The sequence below is a fragment of the Orcinus orca genome, chromosome 11 (genome assembly GCF_937001465.1).
Source record: "Orcinus orca chromosome 11, mOrcOrc1.1, whole genome shotgun sequence".
Classification (NCBI taxonomy): Eukaryota; Metazoa; Chordata; class Mammalia; order Artiodactyla; family Delphinidae; genus Orcinus; species Orcinus orca.
Window position 1 is genome coordinate 83,874,051 of NC_064569.1, and position 13,185 is coordinate 83,887,235.

Sequence of the window (13,185 nt, forward strand, 5' to 3'; positions counted from 1 at the left end):
TGACGATAAAGGTAAACTATTTCACATAAAAAAGATAATAAACTCTCTGAGAGTGAAATGACCAACTTCTTCATTTTATAAATAAGAAAAATGAGGGGTGAGGGAGTGGTGGATAGAAAAGTGACTTGTTTTAATGTAACAAATTGAGGTGCTTGCAAACCAAGCTCAAATTCAGTCCCCCTGTCCGTTCTACACTGTTTCTTCCACATCAGTGTTCAAAATTTGGGCTTTAACACTGATGGTCAAAGACATGGCATTAAAGAATCATGTAGGAGTGGAAGGGATTCCATTTTTAATTCTCTTTAAAGCCAGTAAAGGCTAACCAGGCAGAGGGAACAGCATGGACAAAATTCTATGGGAATGAAGAGGTTCCCAGTGTTGTGATGTGGGAGATAATGCTGCAGCCATGCTCTCAGACTCCTGCACTGTGGAGGCCCTTTAGTCTCTCCTTTCCCCATCAGTAGCCTTCACAGAGCTGTAAGACCGGAGAACAGTCTAATTCCCTCACGATTCTCTTGTAAACAAAGATTTGTATGTAACTGAATCTGTGATTAATTCTGGGAATGGCATAGTGCCTCAAGGTAAATGTGCAACAGCAGACCTGGGTTACATTATAACCTAGGCCAATCTGAGTAGTGCTGGGTAAGAAGAACGGAGGTGGAGATTGATCACGCAATGATCTTGCCAGAGATTCCATTCTGAAAGATTTAATTGTAGTGTTTATACTTCGTTAAGTAAATTTTAATGGAAAAACGAAATGATTACGCTTGATAAAGATTTTCCACAATAATGGTTGAAGCAAAAAGATCTTATTTCTGGTGAGCCCTGAACTTTCTGGAAAAACTGGTTCATCAGAACATCCCATGCTTCCTGTGGGTCAACTGAGGCAGTTTTATTGTGCTCTTTGAGAGCAGGGCACATAGCCTCCAGCCTCGATTCCTTACTTGAAGGTGACTGCTAAGAAACATTTCAGACTGCTTCCTGTGAGGGTTCCCTGCATAAACAGAAGTTTGAGTAATCAACTGAGGAGGAGAAACAGAATCTAGGGGAACCCTTGGTAATGATCCGTTTGGGAAGCATATATCCTTGGAGACTGTACCTCATCCTATGCCCAACATAGTCCCTTGAGGGTGGAATGAAGGTGTGCCATGGAAACACACACTCTGCTCCTTTTTACAACACCTTGGTAAAGGCCTCAGCTTCTTTCAGAGCTCAGAAAAAATATTTAAACTCAGTTGTATTAGTCAGAGTTCTCCAGAACAATGGAACAAACAGGATCTATTGCCTATCTGTCTCCTCTCTCTCTTTTTTTTAAATTTAATTTTTATTTAAAAATTAAATAAATTTTTAAAATTTATATCGGAGCATAGTTGATTTACACTGTTGTGTTAGTTTCAGGTGTACAGCAAAGGGATTCAGTTATACATATACATATATCCACTCTTTTTCAGATTCTTTTCCCATATAGGTTACTGCAGAATACTGAGTAGAGTTCCCTGTGCTATGCAGTAGGTCCTTGTTGATGATCTGTTTTATATATAGTAGTGGGTATATGTTAATCCCTCTCTTGATCAATATGCTTTAAGGAGTTGGCTCATGTAATTGTGGAGGTTTAGCAAGTCCAAAATCTGAGGAGTAGGCCGGTAGGCTGGAGACTCAGGAAAGAACTGCAATTTGAGTCCAAAGACGCTATGCTGGCAGAATTCCCTCTTCTTCCAGGGAGACCAGTCTTTTCCTGTTAAGTGACTCGACTGACTGGATGAGGCCCACCTTCTTTATGGAGGGAGATCTGCTTTACTCAAAGTCTACTGATTTAAATGTTAATCTCACCTAAAAAATACCTTCTCAGAAACATCTAGAAAGTTTGACCACGTATCTGGGTACTGTGGCGTAGCCAGCTTGACACATATAACCACACTAGTGGTTCTCAAAAGGTGCACTCACTGGTCCTCCCTCACGAAAGGAAACTCAAGTTAATGGATTACATTTCCCAATTCTGTTTTCCTCTCATACGTTAAACTTTGGCTCCTGAACTTATGTTCCTTGGTCGTTGCCAAAAGGAAGCCACAGCACACTTGCCTTGACAATATCATTAATATTTTATGAAAATTCTGTTCATTGGTGACAAGAAGGTAAACAGTGCTTCATTTTTTTTCCTTCCACTAAGGAGAACAAGTGTGCATATGACACACACACACAGCCACACTCATACCACTCAAATGTATGCACACAATCAGACATGTAAACATCTGTGCTTAATTTCTCCAGATAAAAAGTGTGTTCATTCCCTTATTTTAAAAATTGCAGTTTTGATCAATGGGAAGAAGTTTCAGGCATACGGTAGTGTTTGGGGTAGGGTGATGTCCTGCCCTTTGGCAAAATGGAGAGAGAGATGTCCCATATGCTTCTGTCCCCAGAGACTGACTCTATGCCTGGATTAATGGGGGTCCTGTGACCCTCTGGGTAGCAGGATGACAAGTGATTTTAACTTTCTTCTCAATACTTTTCTGCACTTTCTAGATATTATTATTATTTACTTTCAGCAGGTATTACTTTTATAGTTAACAGTTGTTGAAAACATCATTGAATAGTGTTCTCTGTACTCAGTATTGACTGAAAATGTAGCTTATACCTATATGTCACTTTATTCTTCACAGCTTGAGGCTGTATGCTTCCTGTCTCAGTCTAGGCTTGTTCACGTGACATTTCTATGCACTCACTCATCACACCTCACCCTCATTATCCCCTCCTTCCTTTATCATGCCTTTGAAGTTCAGTCTCTTCCTCTCAATTTGCTCAGTGTTGTTCTAGATTGGATTGATGAATTCCTGGGTTATTGGATGGGCTTCTAACCAGTTTTCCCTCATGGCAATCTAGCCAACTCTGGTTGCTGGAATCCTCTTCTTCAAACGCCATGTTCATGTTACACCTCCCGAGAGTTCCTTGGTCACATCTAAGTCCTCTCCTGTCACTCAAAACCCTCCCTTCCTCAGCAGTCTTCTCTCTTGCTAATGCCCGTCATGGCTTCTTCATAGCCTGTTACTGTTCACCTGTCCATCCCTGGCCCCCGCCTAGTGATTGGTTTTTAATAGGTTCTCAATAAATATTTGTTAATTAATAATGATAATAACCACGAACATTATTGAGTATATATTATATTCAATTCTTTATTTCATATTATTTTAATTATCTCACTTAATTCTCACATACCTTAAAGAAATAGATACTTTACTTCCACTTTTGTTTCAAAGTGCCTGGTGCTGTTTTGGGAACATACCAGATTCTCAAAAATATTTGTTAGATGAATGAAGAGAAAATCGAGCCAGGAAAAGTTAAATGACGTCCGATGGCTAGTAAATGACAGAGCCAGGATTCAAGTTCAGGTTGGTCTAACACACGCCACTACGTGGTTTACGCATCTTTGGTAGATGGATGATCTCTTACTACCCCTACATTCCCCCCAGTACAATGTTGGACTTTTACTGGTACTCAGTAAAGGAATAATTAATTCTAAACATGAGTTTAGAATAATTGTAATAGCCTTTTCCAAAATAGCCAGTCTGAAAAGTTCAGAGATGAACACTTAGGCTGGAGTCTGGTTACAGCCATGTTTGGAGCATTTTAGGGGAAACTAACAATGAGAGATTATGTTTACTGGTCCTCATTCCCACCACTTCTAGCCTTAGCTACTGCCTCAGAATACACAGAGAGGAAACCAAGTCCCTGCAGATTTTTCTCTATATCATGTTGCTTCTAATAAAACAAAACAAGCAACCAAAGCGGCAGAGACAATTACTCTCCAGAAACAAGATGTACAAGCCAGGAGCTCAGGCAAGGCCTGCCTCATACTGAAAGCCACTTATACTCTTCTAATTACAGTAAGAACAGAAGATAGACTTTCTAGGGTGTAGTCTTCCTGGAGCTTTCCCTGTGGGCAACTGAAGTAAAGCAACTCACACTGGCAAACATTTGTCAACTGAATCCATTATGGAGAACGGTATGGAGGTTCCTTAAAAAACTAAAAATAGCACCACCATATGATCCTGCAATTCCACTCCTGGGCATGTATCCAGAGAAAACCATAATTCAAAAAGATACATGCACCCCAATGTTCATTGCAGCACTATTTACAATAGCCAAGACATGGAAGCAACCTAAGTGTCCACTGACAGATAAATGGATAAAGAAGATGTGGCACATATATATGATGGAATACTACTCAGCCATAAAAAAGAATGAAATAATGTCATTTGCAGCAACATGGATGGACCTAGAGATTGTCATACTGAGTGAAGCAAGTCAGACAGAGAAAGACCAATATCATATGATATCGCTTATATGTGGAATCGAAAAAAATGGTACAAATTAACTTATTTACAAAACAGAAATAGAGTCATAGGTGTAGAAAACAAACTTATGGTTACCGGGGGGAAGGGAAGGGTAAATTGGGAGATTGGGACTGACATAGACACACTACTATATATAAAATAGTTAACTAATAATGACCTACTGTATAGCACAGGGAACTCTTCTCAGTACTCTGTAATGACCTATATGGGAAAAGGATTTTAAAAAGAGTGGATATATGTATATGTATAGCTGATTCACTTTGCTGTACAGCAGAAACTAACACAACATTTTAAGTCAACTATATTCCAATAAAAAATTTTAAAAATAAATAAATAAACTGTTCTGTTGAGACATAAAGGCCTTAACATTTCCCACTCAATGACAGTTTATGCTGTACTTCTTAGCGTCCTAGAGGCTAGTGCAAACTCAGTCTTTAGTGTCTATACTTCCTTAGATTAGGGAAGAATCTACAGATTGTTGTGGAATAGAGGACATAGCAAATCCCTCTCAACCTGCCTTAGAATTGGTGTAACTTGGGGGTTCTCAGAAAGCTATTGCTTTTCCTGTCTGGCAAGTCCCAAATGGAGCTTATGATGGATTAGGGACAGTTCCTAAAGTCTTACTGACTTTCCTGCAATTCAAGATAGGATGGTTTGACCAGATTGTATTCTCACTGACTCGTATTTTAGCCTTTTGCTCCCAGTTATTCTCTGTGTGTATGTGTGTGTGTGTGTGTGTGTGTGTGTGTGTGTGTGTGTGTGTGTGTACCCCCTTCTTTCCCTGGTTATTGAATCTTAGCTGAACTATTTCCTTTTAATCAACTGCTCTCTGGCTTTACATCCCTGATTCTTCACAAGGAAAACAGTGATTTAAAATTTGGATCTTGCTGGGGCTAGAGCACTGTCAATCCAACTGGCAGGCTCCTCCCTAGCTTGAGTTCCCATCAAGGTAGCAATCCCACATCCTGGACTGGCTAGCTTCTCTGCTTTGGAGAGCAAGAGACACCCAGTAGCATTTGCGAAGTTTGGAGACAGTTTGGGACTGCTAAGTAAGGACATCTGTTTTTCCCAAGGGGCTATCTAGGTCAAGTCTTCCAATTTCTGGACTCTTCTGACCCAGTAACTTTTGTGGATTTTGCAGATAAAGCAAAGGTTTTCAAACTACAGACAATTAGCCAGGTGTTGCCCCTATGGACAGCCTCAATGGGACAGGGGACTCTTGTGATCCAAACCCAGCCAACTCGCAGGACCCAGACACAAAACAGACAAAACGTAAACCCCGAAACCCTGGGGAATGAAAGGAATCTTTGCAGTGGGAGAGAAGAACCGAGAACAGACAATAAGTGCAGTCAGGAATAACCAGACAATAGCAATCATCAGCAGTTAGCATCAGTGGTGATAAATCTGCATTTTTACGGTTTATAAATAACAATTCCACAGGATCTTCATTGAGCCCTTTTGAAAAATTTCACAGCAACCATGTCCTGAGCATGCCAAGCCCAGGGCTGTGTTATCCTACACAAGAGGGACTTTCTTTGTGGAGGGAAACCATTTCCGAAACACATGACGAAAAGACGCAACTCATCAGTTGGGGCAGTCCAAGTACCCACACTAAAGCTGGGGTCACCCCGAACTAGAAAAAACATCATTCTCTTGGAACTACTAAACTCTGCTGACTGGAAAGTAAGTTTACACAGCTCAGTGTCAAGCAATTTGGTTAAGTCCAGAAAATGGGCAGGAAATGCCAGGGCTGGGCTGACACGGGTGCCCTGAGCTACAGCATCACTTTGAATGGGACTATTATTTACTTTCTTAAGTAAATATCATGTGGCAAAATCATGCCTTATACAAACCAGCTGAAGTGTGTGATGTAACCATGTTAACACGTTTTTATAGTCCTGGAAGAATGCGATGGGATTGGGTCTATCAGTAATCATGTAAAGAAGCCAAGTATACATTCCAGATGTTCATTATGTCCCAATCATTCGCTGGGAGCAGAGTGGAGGCTTTCTCCTTGCCCAGGAAGCCTGATTTTAGTAATTGAGACAGAGACACACTTGAAATCTGAAACACTTGGAATTATAATGCTAAATCCTACAGTTCCAGTTAGGTAAGTGTATGTGTGCAAAACAAAACAAACATGTGAAAACGAGTGGAAAGAAAGAAAGAGAAAAAGAAAAAGAGCAAGCCGAGGCAATACTATAGGACCTTTCCATCTGAGGTCTTTCTTTCCTTGTTTAAGCCTCACAGCGCTATGCTCATTTCTACTGTCAAACAACCTTTGCCGGAAAGGTCTAGGGGCACAGAACGTAAATGCAGCTGTATATCAGCTCGAATGGATCACTGAGTAACTGACCTTTGTAAAATCAGACCATTCAATGTCCTGCACAATCAGAAAAAGATGCTTTTATTCATCGAGTTGCTTACATTTCAGTATCTCCTCCAAAAGGAATTAGTTCCAAGCAACCTCTACTGACCCTCTTAAAAACTGTTTAGACTTTTAGACTGTAGCTTTCTGCTTCACAGTGTTCTTTATCCTGGAGGGTAGTGTACTGAATCACACCAACTTTTTGGTTGAAGTTATTGTGGAACCAGTACAATTCCCAAGCCCTTTATAATTCAGCTTGAACTGATCTTTTCAAACAAATGTACCTCGTCACATAACTTAATTGGCCCCTCTGGCCAAATTGGGACTACTTACCACACTGTCGACATGCTTTGCCCCGTTTGACCCTTTAGTTCCTGATGAAGTATCTTCGCCCCCCACCTCAACCCCAGCTCTTTGGGTTGAAAATTTCAGCACGTTTTCCACCTGCCCTTCCTCAGCCCTCCTGCTCTCTCTTCACCCCTCCATTCCTGCACCAGCTAGAAATGATGTGTCATCCTCGTCAACTCGCATATCACTTTGTTCATGCCTTCTCCTCTTGTAGGCACTTATGTACATATGTAGATTTTTATTCATATATTTATTCCTTCATTCATAAAATAGCTGCTGAGCATAATAGGCAACATGCTAAGAACTAGAAATACAACCTATGTTCTTCTACCTGTGTTCTTCTACCCAGTACCTGCATTAATTAATTGTGGCCTTGACCCACTTTGAAAAAAGGCCTCCTAGAAACACAAAGGGTAAGAGTGTTGTGGCTACTAACTGTGGGCTTTAACCAAATAACATGAGCCCTAAGTAACTTTTTTTAATGTAGGTTGACTTGAGAGATGGTAGTACATTTAATGTTGAAATAAGACTAGAAATATAAGAATCTAGAGGTCATTCTTTAAAAAAAAAAATGAGCATGTAAAAATTACCTGATATAGCCGTCATGGTTTAAAGAAGCAATAATAAAAACTAAAATCTCAAGTTGCTTCAAACCTCTTAGCTGGCAGAATAAGCTTAGCGTTATAAGCCGAATCAAATCTTCTCCACATTAAAATTGTAGTTTCCATAAATTGAAAGCACAGAGGTAGGAAACAAATATCCACATGTTCTTGAAAAATGAGGAAGCAAATGGATTAAGAATAAATCTCAGTTAACTCATCTAAATGCTACAGATAAAGATTTTACTATAGTTGCCTTGGGCTGGATAAGCTTTCACCATGCCTGCCTGGCAACATTATGATCAACACAAGCAAGTCTTCCAAAGTGACCTCTGTGGTCTTAAGTCTACACAGAGCAGACGACTCTCCAGTGTGGATATTTGTATCTCAGTCGGTGCCCTCCTAGCCTATGACCTGCCCCCGCCCCGCCCGCCCGCCCTCCCCCCACCCCTCCCCCACCCCAAGCCCAAATCTCCAAGTTAAAAAGGTCAAGGAGCTCCAAATCAACAGTCCTGAAGCACATTCACTTTCTGTGCTGGCATCAGGCTTGTAAGCTCTGCTATACCACGGCAGTTTCTGATTCTAGACAGGTAGCAGATCCGGTTCTAACTGAATGCAGTGAGTATTCACGGAACCTCTGCTATGTGTCCAGCTCCCTTGGGAGTCGCTATAAGGACACAGAGAAATGCAAGACATGATCTATGACCTTGAGAAATTTGCTGTCTTGCTTTAGAGACTAAACACACACACACAAAGTCAAATATGATATAGTCATGAAGTGTTAAATTAAGCACATGATCAATTTCCAAATTATATGATTATTGTTACATGTGTATTGCTATGGTGGGCAGAGAGTGGAGAATGGGCCCTTGACCTTGCCTGACAATCATACTCCATTTCCCTTGTCTGTTCACTCACCTCCTTTTGTAGATAACTCTTTCAGATCTTCTCTTCTTGCCCCAATTCTCTACCACCTTTACCACCATCCTCACTCTTGGTTGAAGACCTTACTTCTTGTTTCATCAAAGAGATAGAAACAACCATAAGAGACTTTCTGCAAGCTCTTCCCATAATACTCAACTACTCACTCATTTTTTTGTCACATACTGTCTTCTTTCCTATTAGTAGACATAAAGGTCCATGCTCCTAGTTGAGGCCAACCGCCACTTGTGTCCCCTCTCTCCTATCAAGGACCTCACTCCAGAAATTCTTCCCCCCCTCCTGTATTCTCAGCTCTCTCTCTCCTGCATCGTTCTCATCAGCACATAAATATTCTGGCCCTTCTCCCATTTTGATTCTACTTCCCCATGTAGCTGCCACCTCGTTTCTCTCCCTCCTTTTACCACAAGCATTATTTTGTTGAACTTTTCCCCACTTAACTTATTTTTTTTTAATTATTGTTATGGGGTGGTGGGACGAATGGGGAGATTGGGATTGACATATATACACTAATATGTATAAAATAGATAAGTAATAAGAACCTGCTGTATAAATAAATAAAAAGTATTGTTATGGAGAGCAGGGAAAATCACAGTTTATTAGTACTGAGGATTCCTAAGGGTCTGGTTCCAACTGGATACAAATAAAATGTTTTCTTTCGGAAAAAAAGAAGACACCACTTAAAATTAGGTACAGTAAAAAGAAACTTGGGATAAAAGTAAGCACTTGTGTACTGTGAGACGTCATAGCCAATAGTCTAGCAAGTGGATTAATGCCCCTGAGCCTCAATTTCTTCATGCAGCTCTGATTTCTTGGAGTGGATGCACATTGAGAACACAAATCATTTGTGAATTAGGTATTACTATCTATAAAACTGAATTATAACTATGATAATTTTAGTCTATTGACAGGGAATAATTTATCTTGTAGAACTGCACCAAAATTATGTTAGATGTAGGTGGAGAGCTACTTGAGAAAAATCATAGAAAGTCAGAAACAGCAATAGACAAAGGTCAACTGGTAAATTGCCAAGACAGTTTCTAAAACAGTTGATCTGTAGACATCTAGATGAACATGAACTATCTGATAAATACATATCTGTCCCCAGCATCAAAGATAAAGGCAATCAGTGTCACCTTTTCCTCTTACTACTGGGTACTGGAATTTTGGATGGCAAATACAGAAAACCATGACCATCTTCCCTCTTCACGATCAAACCTTGTTACTTGACATCATAGAAGAAGCTACAGAAATGCAAATCCAACATTTAAAATAATCACTGTGCATATTTTTGCTGGGGGGGATAGGGGAGTGCCAACAAAAGTACATATCTGCTACTAGTGCTTAATGGACCATGTTTCAAGACAAGAATCAGAAGTACAGTATTGATAGACTCATGGAACTTTAGAATTGGAAGGGACCTTAGAGACCATCTCAGGTCCAACTGCCTATGCATTTGATATCTCATTGAAATGGAGAATGGGAGATCTGATGAGGGATAGTATACAGAATAATGGGTACAGTGATCCCAACTGGGCAAGAGAACAAGAAGGAAAAAATGTGTATTTTTGCTACATATGTTCTCTAATGTGGCACTTTGTAGAAAAGGCACATGGTAAACAGAATGGCTTCTTGGACACATAGATGGGCACCTGCTTGGGAAAAGCATTTCTTCTAGATTTGTGTGCCTCAGAAAAGAGGGACGACACTAAAAGAAAGGAAGTTTAGAAACAGATTTTTGGATGGATAGGCCAAGCTTCAAGATGGTCCAGATGGGGAAAAAGAAGCATCATGTGAGAAAGAGTAAATAACTGTCCCCCAAAGTAAGTGTCACAGAAATTGAGACAAGACCTGGGTTTAAATCCCAGGAGTATCACCAAATAGTTCTATGACCTTGGGCGAGTTACTCATTCTCCCTGAATGTCCCTATCTACAATCCTAGGATGTGACAGACTGGGATGGAAATCCCAACAGCATCACTGACTGTGTGTGACCTTGGACAAATTATTCATTCTCTAGGAAACTACTTACCTATAAAATTGGGATATTAATACCTACCTCACAGATTGAGCACACAAAAAGTGCTAATAGAATAGGCGTTATTAGTACAAGGATGTTTGTATATATTTAGTATAAACGTCTGGCCTATAAAGTTCTTCAATTTGGAAGCTGTCGTGTGTTATCTGCATACAGAGCTGTCTGATGGCCTCTCCTTAGTAGAAAATTTGGGTCAAAATTAACGTGACCTCTTTCAAACTGATTTTAGGTAGTCCTAAATTTATTTAAGCCTTGAGAAATAATTCAACTCACATGAATGATTGCAAAGCCCTTAGGAAGTTTCACCTACTATGAAATTTATCACCCCTATCATCAGTCCATAGTGGAAACCAAATCTAAAGGTTCAACCCAGAAGAATTTCTGATTTTAACATTTTATTCAAACTACAAGTGGTCACATTGATCTTCCTGTCATATTTACCTGCTGTGATTTCGAGAGACATGACATCAAATATTAGTATTTATCTGATTTTAGTGAATAATGATGGGAAAGGTGCAGCTATAATCTTTGTTCTGCCATATGAACTCTCTAGACGATTAGCTGAGGTGAAGTGGGGAGCATACATAGAGGTGGGTCAGAGGAAGCAAGTTGTAGGGGCTCAAAGTCCCTGTCCTCCATCTGCTAGACTGGACAACATCTTCCCTTAAAGATACAAACAGCCCCTGGAAAGGTTCCGGTTTACCCAGAGCTTAATAGGAATTGCTTTGGGGTTCCATATAAGACTAATGGAGGTTCTCATACTTTTTATCAAGGACATGTTGCTTTCCAACACTTCCTAAGTCATCCCTGAAGACTGCTTCAGAGACAAGTCTTAGAAAGGAGGCTACAGTCAGAGCTGGTTACTAACTTTCTTCTTTTAAAAAAAAAATTTATCTATTTATTTTTGGCTGCCTTGGGTCTTCCTTGCTGCGCACGGGCTTTTCTTTAGTTGCGGTGAGCGGAGGCTACTCTTTGTTGTACTGCACGTGCTTCTCATTGCAGTGGCTTCTCTTGTTGCAGAGCATGGGCTCTAGGCACGCAGGCTTCAGTAGTTGCGGCACGCGGGCTCAGTAGTTGTGGCTCGAGGGCTCTAGATCGCAGGCTCAGTAGCTGTGGTGCACGGGCTTAGTTGCTCCGAGGCATGTGGGATCTTCCTGGACCAGGGCTCGAACCCGTGTCCCCTGCATTGGCAGGCGGATTCTTAACGAGTGTGCCACCAGGGAAGTCCCTAACTTTCTTCTAAAAGACCACATGGACTAACTTCTTTATGCTTTTGATCCCTCTTTACAGGTCACATGTCACCATGGGGACTCTCTATACTGCTCTGCACATCCCTCAATGTGACTTACTCTCTGTACCCCTTCTGCAAACTTTTCTGCTGTGTCCTCTGGAACTCATGACATGTCATCAGCAAAATCTCCCATTTCTTCATCTTCTTTGCTTCCCCTTTTTGCTCTAACAGAAACTCATCTGCCTCTCCAGGACAGTGATTTTTCCTAGCCTTCTCTTGTGACTTTTTTCCTTTTTCTTCTTGTATTTCACGCACAACCGGGTCTGGAGTTGATGGATGGGTGTCCCTGTGACTACTTTATTATTTTTGCTCTCTCTTCCCTAAGCTACTGCACTTCCAGCTCCTTTGAAGTACAAGCTGTCAGAATATGCCACCTTCTTTCCCACCTTCTTGCTGTTACCCATTGTCTTCCTGATCATTCCCTTTCATTTGCTGAAGATTTATTGTCTATATTATTGACTTTCTTTCCACCATTGTTCTTGCACCATTCTTGAGGTCAGCGTCCATACGGACAGGCTATTTGACAACGTGACCTCTGAACTCCTTGACTTCCTTACATCCAGTCATCTGTTCCTCCACTCCAGCTATCACTCCCCATGTTCATACCTTAGTCATTGTTAACTGAATGTCTTCTGGCCTGGATAGCTCAGTCCATAGAACAGTAGACTTTCAATCTGAGGATCCAGGGTTCAAGTCCTGGTTTGGCAGTCATTTGTGGTTTTTGCCCCTTACTTAGGTTATTAAATATTATCACACGAAAAGCCCAGTGCCTAAGTGTGCTTAAACCTTAAACCAAGTTCAGTTCATTTTCCACTGATTTCAGAATATGCTAGATAAACATCTTCTCAGGGAAGAAAAAAAAGAATTATCTCCAAAATCTTCATTCCACATACCCCACTCCCTGCAAACCATCTTGTATCTTTCCAGCTCACTTATTTTGGTAGTTTTACTCTAACCATTCTTAGCCCCATTGGGATCTCCAGTCCTTTGATTCTACCATATTTTCCTGTCTATTGTCTCCTCATGCCTTTGCTTCCCTCTTTACTCAACTTAGATTCCATGACGCACCGCTATAATCCATCCTCTTGTGTTCCTATACCTCATCCATCTATCCTCCCATCGTACTTGTCAGACAAAGCCCCAACTCTGAACCTCTGTCAACTCCATGCCTGCACCTGGACAGCTGAATGTGGCTGAAGAAAACACAAAATCAGGTGAGAGGGCTCACTTAGATTTTTGACCACAAACATAAAG